This window comes from Capra hircus, chromosome 10 (assembly GCF_001704415.2).
Source record: "Capra hircus breed San Clemente chromosome 10, ASM170441v1, whole genome shotgun sequence".
Classification (NCBI taxonomy): domain Eukaryota; kingdom Metazoa; phylum Chordata; class Mammalia; order Artiodactyla; family Bovidae; genus Capra; species Capra hircus.
In genome coordinates this window covers 6158818-6178779 of record NC_030817.1, presented here as the reverse complement: position 1 = coordinate 6178779, position 19962 = coordinate 6158818, and positions in this window count along the sequence as shown.

The window sequence follows — 19962 nt, the reverse complement described above, 5'->3', positions numbered from 1 at the left end:
TTCCTCCAGGCAATGTGATAGAGATTTTTTAATTAAGAACCATGGAGTCTATGCGGGAATTTTAAGTTTAATTGAAAGCATTTCCGCTAAAGTCAGGAACAAGACAAGGGTGTCCACTTTCACCGCTACTATTCAACATAGTTCTGGAAGTTTTGGCCACAGCAATTAGAGCAGAAAAAGAAATAAAAGGAATCCAAATTGGAAAAGAAGAAGTAAAACTCTCACTGTTTGCAGATGACATGATCCTCTACATGGAAAACCCTAAAGACTCCACAAGAAAATTACTAGAGCTAATCAATGAATATAGTAAAGTTGCAGGATATAAAATCAACACACAGAAATCCCTTGTATTCCTATACACAAATAATGAGAAAGTAGAAAAAGAAATTAAGGAAACAATTCCATTCACCATTGCAATGAAAAGAATAAAATACTTAGGAATATATCTACCTAAAGAAACTAAAGACCTATATATAGAAAACTATAAAACACTGATGAAAGAAATCAAAGAGGACACTAATAGATGGAGAAATATACCATGTTCATGGATTGGAAGAATCAATATAGTGAAAATGAGTATACTACCCAAAGCAATTTACAAATTCAATGCAATCCCTATCAAACTACCAGCAACATTTTTCACAGAACTAGAACAAATAATTTCAAGATTTATATGGAAATACAAAAAAACTCGAATAGCCAAAGAAATCTTGAGAAAGAAGAATGAAACTGGAGGAATTAACCTGCCTGACTTCAGGCTCTACTACAAAGCCACAGTCATCAAGACAGTATGGTACTGGCACAAAGACAGACATATAGATCAATGGAACAAAATAGAAAGCCCAGAGATAAATCCACACACATATGGATGCCTTATCTTTGACAAAGGAGGCAAGAATATACAATGGAGTAAAGACAATCTCTTTAACAAGTGGTGCTGGGAAAACTGATCAACCACTTGTAAAAGAATGAAACTAGATCACTTTCTTACACCCCACACCAAAATAAACTCAAAATGGATTAAAGATCTAAATGTAAGACCAGAAACTATAAAACTCCTAGAGGAGAACATAGGCAAAACACTCTCAGACATAAATCACAGCAGGATCCTCTATGATCCACCTCCCAGAATTCTGGAAATAAAAGCAAAAATAAACAAATGGGATCTAATTAAAATTAAAAGCTTCTGCACAACAAAGGAAAATATAAGCAAGCTGAAAAGACAGCCTTCTGAATGGGAGAAAATAATAGCAAATGAAGCAACTGACAAACAACTAATCTCAAAAATATGCAAACAACTTATGCAGCTCAATTCTAGAAAAATAAACGACCCTATCAAAAAATGGGCCAAAGAACTAAATAGACATTTCTCCAAAGAAGACATACGGATGGCTAACAAACACATGAAAAGATGCTCAACATCACTCATTATTAGAGAAATGAAAATCAAAACCACAATGAGGTACCACTTCACACCAGTCAGAATGTCTGCGATTCAAAAATCTGCAAGCAATAAATGCTGGAGAGGGTGTGGAGAGAAGGGAACCCTCCTACACTGTTGGTGGAAATGCAAACTAGTACAGCCACTATGGAGGACAGTGTGGAGATTCCTTAAAAAATTGCAAATAGAACTACCTTATGACCCAGCAATCCCACTGCTGGGCATACACACCGAGGAAACCAGAATTGAAAGAGACACATGTACCCCAATGTTCATCGCAGCACTGTTTATAATAGCTAGGACATGGAAACAACCTAGATGTCCATCAGCAGATGAATGGATAAGAAAGCCGTGGTACATATACACAATGGAGTATTACTCAGCCGTTAAAAAGAATTCATTTGAATCAGTTCTGATGAGATGGATGAAACTGGAGCCGATTATACAGAGTGAAGTAAGCCAGAAAGAAAAACACCAATACAGTATATTAACACATATATATGGAATTTAGGAAGATGGCAATGACGACCCTGTATGCAAGACAGGGAAAGAGACACTGATGTGTATAATGGACTTTTGGACTCAGAGGGAGAGGGAGAGGGTGGGATGATTTGGGAGAATGACATTCTAACATGTATACTATCGTGTAAGAATTGAATCGCCAGTCTATGTCTGACGCAGGATACAGCATGCTTGGAGCTGGTGCATGGGGATGACCCAGAGAGATGTTATGGGGAGGGAGGTGGGAGGGGGGTTCATGTTTGGGAACGCATGTAAGAATTAAAGATTTTAAAATTAAAAAAAAAAAAAAAAAAAAGTATTTGACTGAAATAAACCAGAACTTGGACTGAAACTGATACGGATGAAGAAATCTGCTGAGTCATCTTTCCCCCATGTTTACCAAGTTTTTCCACAAATCCTCACATACACCAAGGTGTAAGATGAAACTAAAACATGCAAAGTAGAAATTGAAAACAAATCAGAAAAACATGCTCTTTAAGCTGCATTTGTACACTGAGGTATAGATCAATTTTGAACATATAAATTTCTAGGAGTTATAGATATGTTTTATCAGTTCAGTTCAGTCACTCAGGTGTGTGTGACTTTTTGTGACCCCATGGACTGCAACACGCCAGCCTTCCCTGTCCATTACCAACTCCTTGAGCTTACCCAAACTCGAGTCCATTGAGTCAGTGATGCCACACAACCATCTCATCCTCTGTCATCCCCTTCTTCTCTTGCCTTCAATCTTTCCCAGCATCAGGGTCTTTTCAAATGAGTCAGTTCTTTAAATCAGTTGGCCAAAGTATTGGAGTTTCAGCTTCAACATCAGTCCTTCCAAAGAATATTCAGGACTGATTTCCTTTAGGATGGACTGGTTGGATCTCCTTGCAGTCCAAGGGACTCTCAAGAGTCTTCTCCTACACCACAGTTCAAAAGCATCCATTCTTCGGTGCTCAGCTTTCTTTATAGTCCAACTCTCACACCCATACATGACTACTGGAAAAAGATATATTTTACAGAGGGATGTATATTCAGTAGTAGTAATGATCTGACTTGGAAAGGAGGCTCTAACTACCATCCTTCAACATTAATGAGAAAGAAATGTGATTTTTCTTAATCTTTGAGAGATATATTATTCATCTTTAAATTAAATATTACAGCTGAGGGATTAGATAGTTGTAAACCCAAATAATCAGAGCCATAGTATATTTTGAAGGCAAAAGTATAAGCAATACTTCTTAAATTATAGAAAATAATATGATTTGGGGACATCTACTATACAGTAGTCCTAAATCATGGTGCTTAAGTTAAAAACATTAACTTTAATACTTTCTTTATACATATGACAGCTGAGAATGGGGAAAATCAAATGATTAACCAAGGGCACATAGGTAGTAAATTATGACAAACCTCTCTGACTTTAAAACTCATGTTCAATTTAATTCATTTGTTATATCAATACAACTGCCATGATGCCTACTCCATAAAAGATAGGAACTATGTCTGTCTGGAATTAAAAAAAAAAACAACCACAGTCCCAGCCCCAATCAATACTAACTATATCAGAATCTTTGGAGTTGAAAGCCCAGGTATTTTGTTTTTTTTTCTATGTGTTCCTCAGACAATGGTTATGTCCAGTCTAATTTCTTTGCTCTCCATTATGTTTGTGGAGCACCTCATTGGACTATTAAAGCATCAGGTATCATTATCCCTATTTTTCAGATAAGGAAAGTGTAATTGTAGTTGCTCAGTCATGTCCAGCTCTTTGTGGACACAACTATGGACTATAGCCCACCAGGCTCCTCTGTCCATGGAATTATCTAGACAAGAATACTGGAGTGGATTACCATTCCCTTCTCTAGGAGATCTTCCTGACCCAGGGATCGACCCAGGTCTCCAACATTGCAGGCAGATTATTTACCATCAAGCCACCAGGGAAGCAATATCAAATTATTTATTTAAAGTCACATAGCATATCAGTGACAAAGTCAAAAGTTAAACTCAATTTGCCCGGTTCCAAAGCCAATTCTTTTTTTACAGCCACTAAATTATCTCCCCTCAAAGGAAATTAGGTCATATTTCTGAATATTAGTAATCCCCCTAAGTTGTTTAAGTAACAAATATAAATACTACAAGTTTCTCTAAATTTCAAAAGTCTTGTTGCAAAAGATCTACATATCAAGCGTTATCAAAATTAATCAATTTATCAAGCTGTATTATTATACATTGCATTTATTTCTTCCTGAATACATAACTTTCAAAATCTATTCTACTATTATTCCAGCTCTAATGAAAAAATCCTGAAGAATCAAAGTAAAACTTTGTCCCACCCCAACAGTAAGAAAACAATATTCTATTTTTATTAATAATAAGTTGTTATTTACCAGTAAAAGACTGTCACATATATGTTATCTTATAAGGCGCAAATTTGAGGTGTTTAATTGTTTATGAATCAGAGGGTAGGAAAGTATTGGAAGGCTACTTTTATGTCTGGGTCAAATAAAGCCTTTTTTCAACCAAGCAATATAAATTCCAGTTGTCCTGTTACAGCCATTAAGAGAAAGGATATGAGTCAAGGTTATAAAGTTAAGTATAGCTTCCCATCATCCTCAAAAATGCAAACTGAATCTCTTCGCCAACTGGAAAAAGGCCATGGTCCAGGAAAGTGCAACACTACACCTTTGCCCACATGCTTCCTCCAATTTGTGGTGAGAAACCACTCTGCTCCTTACCAGAAGCTCAGCAGTGCCCTCCAAGTTGTGGTTGGTGAGGACCTGCTGATGGGGAAGTAGCGACTGACCGAAGATAGCTTAACCAAGGAAAAATTTGCCAGTAAGTTGAAAAGTTGGGAGGTGATATTTCCAATATTTCCTTGCATTTCAATCTCCCTGAGGTTTGAAGCCCTGGATGTGTGCAGCATCTGGCCACATATTCTTTCAGAATAACAACACAGATCTTCAGCAGTATAGATTTCTATTGACTGTCTGGAGGGACCTGTGATATATGAGCAATGCTTGACCAGTGGTTGGAAGGTAGGGCAATTTTATTATTTACACTAATAACAACAATAATAATTACTTTGTGTTTGGCATTGTTGTCATTCTTCAGACATATTCATTCAAAAGTCAATAGGATATAAACCCCCTCATGAGAAAGGCCTTGTTTGTCTTCTTGTTTGTCTTTGTATCCACATAGCAGGCACTCAATGGATATGAACTGATTATATCACCTTGAGTCTTTACAACACCAATTGTCTAGGTATTAATTCATTTTACCGAGTCACTTTATTTTTTTTTAATTTATTTGTTTTTAATTGAAGGACAGTTGCTTTACAGTATTGCATTGGTTTCTACCAAACATCAAGTGAATCAGTCATTGGTTAACCCATGTTCCCTCTGAGTCATTTTAGATGGTTCTATACACAGTGCATACACACATGGCAAGAATGAGATTTGGAATTTGAACTCAGAACTTAGACTACCTGATCCTATGCTCTTAGCAATCAAGATACAAGCAGCTCTAAATCTGCTGGCAAAATACACAGTATTAATATTTTCACTCTGAAAGATCAGTTCTGTACAAGTCAACTCACAATTACTTGATTGTCTGGGAATCAAGTCAAAGGTGGGCTAGTTAAGAAACCCTTCAATTTGCAGATCCTCACTGGCAGCCTGCAGTGGAGAGAATCAAGATTTGAAGGGCTTTTCACGTGCACAGTTAATAAAGTTAGGGTACCCCCAACCTCTCAAATAACATGCAACTACCGAGCACCTTTGCCATTACAGAAACATTTATTCTCTCTTATTTACCTATTCATATCCGAAAGGCAAACATCCCTTGTAACAAAATAAAGGCACAAATTTTCATATCTGGTCTCAACGACTGGAAAATGTTATAGGTGACTTTGACCAACATGTTGTACTAGACATGTGTACATGTGAAAATTAATTAGATACTGGTTGTCAGGTACAATTCTAGGCACCAAAAGTACAAAAATTAATAAACGGACCCTAGCTTTTGAAAAAGTCACCATTTAAAGAGTATAGAAACCCATAAACACATCATTAAAATAGAAATGCCAGGATGGATTATATCTAAGCACAAAGGGAGCACAAAATAAAAAAAGAGAAATCCAGAAGACTCTCTAAATTAATGACCTTGAATGAGGATGCTTGCTCTCTCATTAACCTTCAAAATAGTATTACAGGGAGAGAGATTGATTATCTGCTTGCTAATAAGGGGACCAGTAGAAAAGACAAATGTGCATTTTACAAAAACTCTTTTTCCATATGTAACCAGGGAAAATACTACTCTCACTGAGCATATACTTATAGCATATTAATTTCTAATAATTTAACATCTGAAAAAATAATATCTTCATGGATAAAATTTAACTCTTTTATGGAAGATTTAAATAATGTGTCAACCATGCTTTAGAAAGTTTAATTATTTCCTAAGAGCTAAACTGTACAGGTCAAATTTTTTAAATCTGTAAACCTCAGCTTAACCATCATTGTCCTGAATTTACAAGCATATTAGTTACACATATTAATCAAAGAATAATTTCAACATTATTAAGAAAACCAGTTTAGATAGAGCAGTCCTAGAAGTTGGCAAAGAATGTGCCTGCAACCTAGGAGACTCCGGTTCAATCCCTGGGTCAGGAAGGTCCCCTGGAGAGGGAAATGGCAACCCATTCCAGTATTTTTGCCTGGAGAATCCCATGGAAAGAGGAGCCTGGCAGGCTGCAGTCCACGGGGCCACAAGAGTCAGACATGACTGAGCAACTAAACCACCAACACTCGGGCCTTTTTGCACTTGGAAAAGTTAGCAAATCAACAACAATAAAATAAATAATTCATGTAGCCAACACCAGAGAGTGCCACATCAGAATGTCGAAAAAGACTGTTTGGGGTGAAGAGGCAGCTGGAAAGAGGGTCCCATAGAAGACACTGTAACTTCTAAATGGAAACTGGGAAGTCTCCAGAGACCAATGGAATCAATTAAATTCTTGGTTAAATTGTTTGCTATTGTTTGGACAAAAGCAATGGATCAAAACCTAGTGGTCTCAAAGGTGCTTCAGGGTGCAGCTTTACAAGCTGTAACAAAGATCAACTGAGTGGGAAAATTTGTCAAAGTTGTTATTTGAGTATGTGGGGAAAAAAAAAAAAAAAAAAAACAAGCCAGTGTTCCCAGTCATGATAGTATTGTGCTGACGTACCTGAATCTCTTTGACAAGTAAAGCCACTTATCTGCATTTTCTGTGCTTTGTCTGGAAAGCTCTGGGGAAAACTACATTGATCTCTTCAACACTCAGCCTTCTTATGCCTTCTTTCCCAGAAAGTTCTATTTTTACCCTCTTTGTCATTCTGTACCAATTAGAAAAAAAAATAAATAAAGTGGTAAAACATCAGCCAAATAAAATGCAAATTTGGGGGCATCTGTAATACAGGGAAAAGTGACTTTTTTATTGGAAAGCATTTTCTATGTTTGCCACAGGGAATGGTGAGAAAGAACAAAAAATTTGAGAGAGGGGCTTGCAACCGCTTATTATTCTTAAGGATTAGCTAATTCCTTCTCACACACACACACAAAAAAAAGTTAAATTGTGCTTTAAAAACTAGTCAGTGGAAAAAAATTAGTGGGTTGAGCCAATTAAATATCCCTTTAAATACTGATGAAAAATTACCTTGAGACATTGAAAGTCGTGAGAATGTGTACACAGAAACAGGCAACTTTTAGCCAGAATTTGCAAAAGTACTCTTTTCTTGCTCTTCTGTGTGTAAGTGCCCAACCTAATTATTGCTTTAACATTGTTAGGTGGTCAATAAATTGGTGGTTTGTTTCTTAAAGTTTTAGTGAAACACAGCCATGCCCATTTATTTGCATATTTTCAATTACTGATTTTACATTCTAATAGCAGAGATGTGATAGGAGTCCATGGGTGCCCCTGCTTAGTTGCTCAGTCGTGTCTGACTCTTTGCGACCCCATGGACTGTAGCCAACCAGGCTCCTCTATCCATGGGATTTCCCAGGCAAGAATACTGGAGTGGGTTGCCATTTCCTTCGCCAGGGGATCTTCCCGACCCAGGGATCTAACCTGCATCTCCTGTGTCCCCTGCATTGGGAGGCAGATTCTTTACCTCTGAGGCATCGAGGAAGCCCCACCCATGGGTTGGCAAAGCATAAAACTTTATAGAAAGTTTTAGAAGTAGTTTCGTAGGAAGAAACTATCTTATATATCATGAAGGGCCAACCTTAAATTTTATACAATCAAAGTGGTCCTTCAGAAGTTACCCCAAAATCTCCTCCAGCTTACCAGGCCTGTCAAACCCAGAGATAATTCACAGATATTATCCATCATTGATAACATATGAATCCTAAGCATTTTCTTCTTTGTTTCTACGCTTTTGTTTTCCTCTCTGGTTAATACAGTTTTTCTTTTACTCCAGCTTAGCAAGTTCCTCTTCTACAAATATCAGCTCCTCCATGAAGCCTTCCCTGATTTTCTCAGACGGGTTAATGACTGCTCTTGATCAGGACCCAAGCAGGGTTACGACACTTACATTGGATTGTGATCCTGCTTTGATGGCAGTGCATCAGCTCAAAGTCTCAGGTTTTATATTCCTTATCTCTTCCTTGGGGTTGAGCATGGATCGAGCATCTAATAAATACTTGATAAATAATTACTGAGGTCAACTCTAAATTTGTCTCGACCAGCAGTCCCCAACCTTTTTGGCAATGGGGACCAGTCTTGTGGAAGACAATTTTGCCATGGACTGGGGTAAGGGGGATGGTTTTTGGATTTTTCAAGTACATTACATTTATCATGTACTTTATTTCTATTGTTACTATATCAGCTACACCTCAGATCATCGGGTACTAGATCCCAGAGGTTGGGTACCCCTGGTCTAGACAATCCACAAAGGTCCCAACTGAAAGGCCCCTAGGATTTCTTACTACCTATTTACAATTTTATTAATTTTAGTAAAAGGTGAGTGAGTGAAGTCACTAATAGTATCCAACTCTTTGTAGCCCCATAGACTGCAGTCTGCCAGGCTCCTCTATCCATGGGATTTTGCAGGCAAGAATACTGGAGTGGGTTACCATGTCCTTCTCCAGGAGATCTTCCCGACCCTGGAACTGAACCCAGGTCTCCCACATTGTAGGCAGACGCTTTACCGGCTGAGCCACCAGGGAAGTCCTTGGTAAAACGCAGAACCCTAAAAAGATGGAATGAAGAAAGAGCAGATACATCAGAAGAGAAAATGGAGAAGTTGAAAGACATCTGCAGCATACAGTGCCTCCAGAGGGTTCAAGGCCTCGAAAAAGAGAGAAGACAATGCTGGCCCACATTCCAAAGAAGATCTTTGCAACTCAGCGTCCACCCTATCTCCAGGCCCCCGCGCCCATCCATCCACTCCCCCACCTCAAAGTTTCTTCTGGGGCTGCTGGCTCTCCTTCCTACTTACCCACATCCTGAATTCCACTCCTGCCTTCGCCTGATCTGCTATCCTTTATCCCTCAGTCTTCCCTTTGTTATTTTGCTCTTCTCTGAACTCAAGCCCAATATGAAATTACTTATAGAAACTGGGTTCCATTATTATTATTTTTTTAATTGGGCTATAGTTAAGACTCTTGAGAGTTTTTTGGCTTGCAAGGAGATCAAACAAGTCAATCCTAAATGAAATCAACCCTGAATATGCATTGGAAAGACTGATGCTGAAGCTGAAGCCACAATACTTTGGCCACCTGTTGCAAAGAGCTGATTTTTTAGAAAAGACCCTGATGCTGAGAAAGACTGAGGGCAAACGGAGAAGGGGGCAGCAGAGGATGAAATGGTTAGATAGCATCACTGATTCAGTGGACATGAATTTGAGCAAGCTTCAGGAGATAGTGAAGAACAACAGAGCCTGGTGTGTTGCAGAAAACGGGGTCACACCGGGTTGAATGCGACTTAACAACTAAAACGCTGCTTTACAATGTTGTGTTAGCTTATGCAGTACAGCAAAGTGAATCAGTTTTATATATACACATACGTCCCCTCCATTCTGGGTTTCCCTGTCACCCCCATCCCACTCCCCTAGGCCATCAGAGAGCCCCACACTGAGCTCCCTGTGAAATCCAGCAGCTTCCCATTAGCTGGCTCTTTTACACAAGGTAGTGTATATATGTCAAGCCCAACCTCCCAGCTCACCCAACCCCTTCCCCCATCCCCATGCTCACATGTCTGTTCTCTGTGTCTGTGTCTCTGTTCCTCACAGTGTTTCATTTTTTTTTAATTCATCAGTTTCAGCTGTTCTTACATTTTTCATGTTCTCTTTTATTTTCCATGTAATTTCTCGTGAATTACTGACTGATTAGCATGAGCCTAATTCGGGTTTTCACTCCCAGGAAAGGAGTAAAATGCAACACGTGTATATTGCATTCAACTCATCCCTTGAACCTCTTCCTAATTTGAGTTAAGTGTATCAGGCAGTGTTCTCCAGAGAAACAGAATTCACCAAGTTACTATCACTTTTACTTATTTATTTATTTTTCCAGACCTTTTCCTGATCTCAGCAGTCAGGCAAGGATGATCTCCTTAATGTTGATCTCCTGAGCTGGACTGCTCCAGATTCCTTTGCCCCTCTTTTGGGGCCACTGCGCCTGCAGTTCGCCCTCAGGAGAGCCTGCCAATTATGTGGTTTTTCTGGTAACTAGCACTTGGGGCCTGAAACATTCAGCAAATTTCCTAAGTGTTTCATAAGCAGGTGTATACCCTCCAGTGTCCTCTGACTAAACTTCCAAAACTTTCCTGGATGACTAATTATATAATGTAGGACTAAAGAGCAGACACTTAAAACAGAAAAAATACAGGTATTAACTCACTCTTTGGTGATGATGACCATAATCTAATCTTGCTAAAATCTACTGGACATTGGATCATCTGTGCCAAAGTGTAGGCTTTCTGGCTTTCTTCTTGCTTTTTGTCTCACTTCTGGAATAATCATTTTCTTTTCTTTTAGAAACCATTATCTTCATCCATAGGGCTTCCCAAGTGGCTCAGTGGTAAAGAATCTGCCTGCAATGCAGGCAATGGACAGAGGAGCCTGGCAGGCTACATTTTGTGGGGTCACAGAAGAGTCAGATACAACTACAACAAAGCAACAGCAACAATCTTCATCCATGTGCTGAGGGGCAGCTTCATCTCTTTCCTTCCCCTGACCTCATCTCCTATGGGGTATTGGAGTAGATGACTCAGATACGACAGATAAGAAGACAGAGAGATTGAGACAGGACCTGGAGTACCCTCCTTAGTTCAACCACAGTCATCGCTTGCTAGAACTATCACTACAGATGCTCTATTTCCTTTCTCACTGAGAGTGACTACTTCAGAGTGAAAGCGTTTGTCACTCATTTGCCTCTGACTCTGTGACCTAGTGGACTGCAGCCCACCAAGCTCCTTTGTCCATGAGATTCTCCAAGTAAGAATACTGGAAAGGGTTGTCATTCCCTTCTGCAGGGGATCTTCCTGACCAAGGGATTGAACCCAGGTCTCCTGCATTACAGACAGATTCCTTAGCATCTGAGCCAACAGAGAATACTTGAGAGTGTGTAAACATGGATTGACTTTCCTGGTGGCTCAGACGGTAAAGCATCTGCCTACAATGTGGGAGACCCGGGTTCACTCCCTGGGTCGGGAAGATCTCCTGGAGAAGGGAACGGCAACCCACTCCAGTATTCTTGCCCTCCCCCCGCTAAAAAAGGGGCTCAAAGAAATATTTATCTTGGGGCTTCCCTGGTGGATCAGAGGATAATGCATCTGCCTGTGATGTGGAAGACCAAATTTCGATCCTCGGGTTTGGAAGATCCCCTGGGGAAATAAATGGCAACCTACTCCAGTATTCTTGCCTGGAGAATCTCATGGACAGAGGAGCCTGGTGGGCTACAGTCCATGGGGTCGCAAAGAGTCGGACACGACTGAGAGACTAAACTTAACTTAAACATGGGTTAGCCAATAGCTCCTTCTTTAGACATTGCTGGGAAAAAAAAAAAAAAAAAAATCTGAGAATAAAGCTTGCCAAGCTTAGATCCCAAAAAGGGGAAGAGAGAGAGAGAGAGAAAGGGAATCCCACTGACATCAAGCGCACCTTTGAAGCAGGAGTGCCTGGGTTTGGCATCATTCCTAGAGTTTCTCACATGAGATGCAAATGGTCTGTCTGTCACTGGCATCTAAAAAAGTCCCAACTGATTCTCCCACTAATCCTGGATGCCTTTTTAGGGCTTTTTAAGTAGGACCTGGAATTGTTTGCATGTGAGTAAAGAATAAATTTGAGATAATAAAAGGAAACGATCATTCTATAATGAAACACGAGTTAACGGTCCAGCTAGTTATGAAAGTGGCTCTGTTTTAATTAATGGGAAACTGTTTCAACACACTTTGATTTGACATCTTGTTGTATGAAATATTTTCATGTTAATGTGTATGTGAAATTCTACCAAATGCTTTATCTAAAATGTCATGACTTTTTCTCATATGACCATCAAATCTGATCACTGGATAAATAATTTGGCATATATGACAGGTTTTGCTTTGATAACCACTGTTGTTTATTTTCATGTTTTTGCTGTGTCCATATGTGCATGTATTTTGGGTGCTTAGGACAGAAATAAAGAAGTATTAATGGGAGATGTTCTAAAAACTCATTTTAATGTGTGTGTATATATATATTTATTTTATGTAACACTGGCTAGAGTGATTTTTCTTTCTCCTGTTAGCCCTTGAGTTGGCTGCGATCATCAAAAAAAAAAAAAATTAAGTAAAGATTTTCTGAATGACAATTTCTATTTTATATAATGTATCAATAACATTATTCAGAATCCAACTATTTAGCAGTTCAATCCTAAAAATTCATTGTAAATAAACAATCAAAGTATGTTGCTCATGGGTATGTAAAAAATTCTCATGCAACCTTTGTGAAAGAACTAGATACAGCCTGTAAGCAAGACGTGTTTTAACATTAGTACTGGTTATAATTACAGAAGGTAACAATTGTAGTAGTTTAATGTTGATTTTAAAATAATAAATTTAATCAGAAGAACAATCAGTATACTATTAATTAAAAAATAAATTCAATATTGTACATTCAGTATGATACTAATGCACAAATTTATAAAAAGCAACTAAGATAGGATGCATAGGGTAGTGAAATTATGGACAATTTTTACATGGTTATTTATGCTTTTCTGTACTTTTTACATTATTGATGATGAATGTGTGTTGTTTAATGATCAGCACATCTCAAAAGGCACACCCACAGCTGAGAATGTAAAGAACATGCATTTTCGGTTGCACTCTAAATCAGTTTGCCATTTTAGAATAACTACGTCCTTTGAATAAGTTCATAATATTTTAACAATAAATTGAAGTAATTCTGGAAATGGGCAAATCTAAACACTAGAGGAATCTTTTCATAGTGTCAATGTAATTATTTAAAAAATGTTCAAAAACAGCTTAAGAATGTAATGTTGGGTATACCAGTTCAGGGGCATATTAATTAAATTTGAAATTTTTAAAATTATCATTAAAAATATTATCAGGATAAGATAATGAAACAAATATCATATGATATTAGGTTAAAAAAACATTAAATTATATACTGTTTGCAATTACATCTAAATGATTAATTTTCAAAAGGTGCAAGAAAGATCCAGAGATCTGTTTCCTCTGATTTTTTTTTTTTTTTTTTGGCTTTGGAAATGCTTTTACTTTTTTAGGAGAGAGAGAAGATGCTGATTCTCTACTCTGTAGTTCCTTTCCCAGCTTGAAACTCTTCTGTTTTAAAAGGCCAAGAGGAAATACAATCGGTTAGTAGTAGCCTACTTTCTCCACAATGTAGCTTGTCTCTTCCATACTCCAGATACAGCTTTGAATCTTGCTTTTCTCCTTGAGTTACTTAAAAAAAAAAAAAAAGATTGTTCTTGTACTTCAGCTAATTCTGGAGTTTTTTTTTTCCCTGATTAATTAAATAAGCTATTTCTAGACATACAGAAAGAGTCCAGATTGCCTCAATTTATTTTAGTTAAGACAGTTTCTCAAACAATTTGTCTTTTTATAGGAGGAGGGCAGAATGGTAAAAAAAAAAAATCATCAATCACATGATGGACACACAACATATAGAAATTTCAAAATTGAATTTTAAAAAATGCACCACGTGTTTACTATTATCTAGGTATCTGTTTTGTGTCGAAGTCCTCATGTGATGGTATTTTGAGATGGGGCCTTTGGGAGGTGATTGGGGTTAGAGTAGGTCAAGAGGGCAGGGTCCTCATGATGGGATTAGTGGCTTTGTAAGAAGAGAAAAAGAGATCTCTCTGGACACATGCACTGGGGAAAGGCCACGTGAGCAGACACTGAGAAGCAGCTGCCTGGAAGTCAAGACAAGAGCTCCCAGTGGAAACTGAATGAACGGACACTTGGTCTTAGACTCCCCAGACTCCAGAACTGAGAAATGCATTTCTGTTATTTAAGCCGCTCAGCCTATGGCTCTTTGGTGCAGTGGCATTCGATGACTAATACAACATCTTAAGCTTCTATCGCTATGTTATACAGACAAGAAATAAAGTCAGTGTTTTTATCTTAAGTTACTTTCTTGTTAGAAGGAATAAATGAGAGAATATATTTTAGTGAAAAACAAGGAATGGTAAAGACATAACATTTTTAGGGGCAAGATGATAGTTTTATCATATCTCATTTGCAAATGATAAATCAGCTTATTTAAACCAAACTAGAAAATTTCAGGGAAATAGAAAGTACATGCTGTAACCACGTGTACGTGCATGGTCATCGTGTTGGACGCTTGCAACTGTCGCTCGCCAGGCTCCTCTGTTCATGGGATTTTCCTGGCGAGAATACTGGAGTTGTCATTCCCTCCTCCAGGGGATCTTCCCAACCTAAGGCTCGAACACACATCTCCAGTGGCTCCTGCCTTGCAGGCGGATTATTTTACCACTGAGACAACTGGGAAGCCCCAAATTGCCCCTACAGATACAGCTGAATCTGGGAGCTCAATTTGTGTAACACAGTCTTACTTTTTCTACCACATTTCATGAGGCTCTTTCCTCCTGGTGGCATGATGGCTACCTGATGCTTGGCATGAATCCTATTTTATGAGCGATCCCAGGGAAAGGAAATCTTTTTTCAGCAGTTTCTCCAAAGGGCCTAGAATTGACATTCGTTGACAGAGAAACCTGAGAAGCAGGTAAAAGGGTGTGAAATTGATGAGTGGTTACCAGTACAGGCAACCAGGGCTCGTTTCCACTAGAGATCTCTCCTTGAATCTGACTATTCTCTGTTTAATCTGCTGCTTGATAAATACGTTTGCATTTAATGAATGAATGAGTGAGGCATTTATGAATATGTACATAAATCATCAAATGCATCGAACTATGAATGAGTCCATGAAACACTCAGTGTGTGCCCAGATTACAAAGAAGGAGTTTATTAATAGACTTAATTTTCATACATATCTAGTTTATTTGAAATACAGTTGTCTCTATACACCATACACCCTGCGTGTACAGGACAAACTGGAGTGTCACTGATGTTTCTACGATGGACCAGGAGGAAGCCATTCATTGGTAAAGAGAGAGGCTGTGCTCAGTATTTCTCTGCAAGCACAGAAACTGCCCTGGTATTTGATAACCCCAGCAGACAGGATTCTCTTGACTCACCACTTACTGAAGTCACTTCTAAGTGATACCAACCTAATGGCGAGATACCAGAGTGCATGGAAACTGTACAATCTATTCTTTTTGGCACTGTACTCAAGAGGAAATTGAATATGATGAAAATAAAATTAACTTAATTCATTGGCTCAAATCAAAACATGAGAGATAACCGACCATTGGATCCAGGAGAAGTCATTGCTGAGGTTCCCCTCATAAAACAGTGACCAAGGTGGAATAGCACCCTTGCTCCTTCAGCTGTGAATTCAGTTATGTGGGGGTGTATGTACTTCATCTCTCAGTCGTGTCCAACTCTTTGCAACCTGATGGACTGTAGCCCTCCAGGCTCCTCTGTCCATAGAATTCCCCAGGCAAGAATACTGAAGTGGGTAGACCTTCCTTTCTCCAGGGGATCTTCCCAACCCAGGGACTGAACCCAGGTCTCCACATTGCAAGCGGATTCTTTACTCTCTGAGCCACCAGGGAAGCCCATAACTACATATTTTCGTGGGTTGTCAAAGCTCATTGTGCATCAGAAATATGCCTTTCAAAAATTCCTATACATTTAGAACAACCCTCTAAATAATCAGATTTAGCTGATCTTGGGTAAAGCATTAACATTTTTAAAAAGTTATTTTACTATGCAGTTAGTGCTGATATTCACTAAGAAAGTTGGTGACAAGGATATTGAAAGAAAAGTCTTTTTAAAGGTTTACTTGAAAGAATCAGATAATCAATCACACTTTACTATGCCCTGCTTATGTATTCAAACAGAGAACACAATTTCTAAGCTTAATGTATTTCCTAACAGAAATCAGGCAAAATGAGGCATCCAAAAATGTCCAATGATTAAGAATAATACACTTTTCACAGAGGCTGATAACGAAATGGCCGAGATTTCTAAACTCTCCTAGCCAAATTCACTTTATCGCACTTTGTTATGACATTGACATTTAGCCAAAGTATTCCATCTAAACAGTGAAGCCGACCTTAATTGTTTTTTGGATTCTCAAAGTTTGTTGATCCTATTACGATATTTATCTTATTTGCACTTTAGCTGAATGTGAAATGGTTGCATATTAATTCATATGGTATCTTGCTACCTATTAACAATATGGAAGGTGTTATTTAATGCTGGCTTGTTCGGTGTCTGAAGATGCCCAGGTGAAAAGGCACACGATTCTAATGTCTTTTCATAAGCCACGGTTGAATTAGCATCGCACATCAGTGTATCATTTTTTCACAGTTTATCCTTTTTCAATCAGTTTGCTGTTTCACCTTGTTAGTTCTGACAGAGGCGAAGTAGAAATGCCAAAAGCTGTTGAATAAATGCTGCATTGAGTCATATAAATTTCAGCTGCACTCAACAAAATCCAATTGGTTTTTGTGGGTAATGTTGCTACTCATTTCATAGGCCTTAGTTAGAACTGATGTTGCTTCTCAACTGCAAAGTTTTCACTTAAAGTAAACGCTTATTTTTAAAATAATATGGTGGGGGGAGACTCTCTTGCATTTAATCACACTGAACAAGCTCTTTAGACAATTTGTTCAGAAATTTCTCTAATTAGAGCTTGCCCTCCAGGTAATGTGGTGATCAGATCTACCAGTGGGTATAAATTAGGGACATTATATAATTAGCACTAAGACCACAAATGGAAGTAACAGCTGGGTGGCTGCGAGGGAAGCAAATAAACAGCTCCTAGGTGGCTCCTTAGTATTAAGGAGAAGGTCTTCCATAGAAAATGTACTGTGGTAACTGGTTCTGCAGCTAGCTAAAGGACCGTTGTTCCCTTCTCCCCACCCCCTCCCCGAGTTCATTTCAAAGATCAAACTTGAGTTTATTTAAAAATTTAACAGGTAAGAATATTTAGCTTCAACTCAGAAACTGATCTTAGCCTTTATCCCTTGCAAACCTCCTGAATAATGTTCAAACTATTTCACTCTGACACACACACACACACACACAAAATCACCAGATTAAGCAAAAAAATATGTCAGTATTGGGCTTCCCAGATGTCTCAGTGGTAAAGAATCCAACTACCAGTTCAGAAGACGCAGGTTCGATCCCTGGGTCAAGATCCCCTGGAGGAGGAAATGTCAACCCACTCCAATGTTCTTACTGGGAGAATCCCATGGACAGAGGATCCCAGCAGGTTACAGACCATGGGGTCACAAGTTGTACATGACTGAGTGACTGTGCACGCATACACACACAGTACACACACACGTTAGCATTAACAGAACACTCCCTTGGAAGAGTTGTGACAGTCACATGGCTCTTTCTTATAGGAGCCAAGAGCAAGATTAGTCTATGAAGTGAAGTGAAGTGAAGTGAAAGTCTCTCAGTCATGTCCCACCTTTGCAACCGCATGGATTATACAGTCCATGGAATTCTCCAGGCCAGAATATTGGAGTGGGTAGCCTTTCCTTTCTCCAGGGGATATTCCCAACCCAGGGGTCAAACCAAGGACTCCTGCATTGCAGGCAGATTCTTTACCAGTTGAGCCACAAGGGAAGCCCAAGAATACTGGAGTGGGCAGTCTATCCCTTCTCCAGCGGATCTTCCCCACCCAGGAATCAAACCGGGGTCACCTGCACGGCAGGTGGATTCTTGACCAACAGAGCTAGCATCCAAGTTTGAAAATTAACCCAAATAAAAATATTTTAGGAATTTTTTGCTGAGATACTGAGGATTTCCCTACATGCTAAATTGTGTCTATTCTTCCTTCTTCACACCACCTCTCCGTTTCGGTTTACATTATGAGCTTAGTTTCCGAAACAGTTCAAGCAGCGCTGTCTTGAGCAGTCTTTTTTCTGCTACTTTCCTGACCAGAAGATGGTCCTTTCTGACTTCATACCTCCTTTCTCATCTCTGACATTGCAGTAGTTATCATGTTTTTTATCTAGAAGTTGCAAGCCAATTTTCCAGAGGACTCTCTCAAGATGCACAACATAGAAAGACCTGGGTTGTAACGGGTTTTTGACAGTGCCTTTGTGTTTTGCGAGCATCTCAGATTTGTGAAAGAACATGGAGATGGGGTCAGTGTCATTTTTCATGTTACCAACTGGAGTGTTCCCTCCAGCTAATAAAATGGGAAACAATATGTAAGGAGCCTAATGAAACATACTAGGTCTGAAAGACACTAAAGGGGCATTTAAAACATTCATGCTCAGTTTTATTCTGTCTGCAAAGCCCAGAGTAGTTCATGGGCTGCCGTTTATCAGAAACTCCTTTTCAGTAGCATTTCAACCTCAAGTGGCCTTTAGATCTCAATAGGGGACAGACACCTGAGCTGGTTTTAATTACAACTAATTTGACAAGCCTCATTTCATCAGGGTGTCTCCCTCTCTCCCATGGGCTCATGCAACTCCCATGTATATGAGCAGAAGTTCCAGCAAATCAGCCTAGGTAAGATCAGCCCTTGAGAAGCATTAAAATCTAAGCAATAAAGTGCAGTTAGCAATGGCACCCCACTCCAGTACTCTTGCCTGGAAAATCCCATGGATGGAGGAGCCTGGTAGGCTGCAGTCCATGGGGTCGCTAAGAGTCAGACATGACCGAACGACTTCACTTTGACTTTTTGCTTTCATTCATTGGAGAAGGAAATGGCAACCCACTCCAGTGTTCTTGCCTGGAGAATCCCAGGGACGGGGGAGCCTGGTGGGTCCCACAGAGTCGGGCACGACTGAAGCGACTTAGCAGCAGCAACAGTAGCAAGTCAAAATGTTTCACAGAGTCTCCATCAGAGGAATACTTGACAGCAGTACTCGCTTTGGGGGTTCCTGGTCCAAGCCTCTTTCTAGTGACATTTGCTGGTTCTTCTAGTCCGCAGGATGATGGCTTTAAGCCAGTGTTCCTCTTTAGCAACCCTTCTGACATTTCTAATTGGATGATTCTCTGTTGTGAGGTATGTCTTGTTTATGGTAGGATGTTTAGTGACATCCATGGTCTCTACCCACTAGACGCCAGTAGCATCAAGTTGTGACACCTGAAATATCTCTGCATTGCAGTGTCCCCCAGGAGGCAAAATCACCCCCACTACCACCCGCCGCTGAGAACCACTGCATCAGGCAGACCATACATAATTTGCTTCAGACCAGAATACGTTAAACCCTAAATCGATCTGAGCCAGAGTACTTGAGCTGAAACCTCAGCTACCCTAGACTTGGCTAGCTTATCGCCTATTCCAAATCCTTTAATCGAGGTTATGTGCTCATTGGAAAGACCAGCTGGTCAGTTACAAATGGCTGAAAGAATTTCATTACGTTGAGCCCCAAAGTCCTACCAAAATGGGCTTCATTAAGTT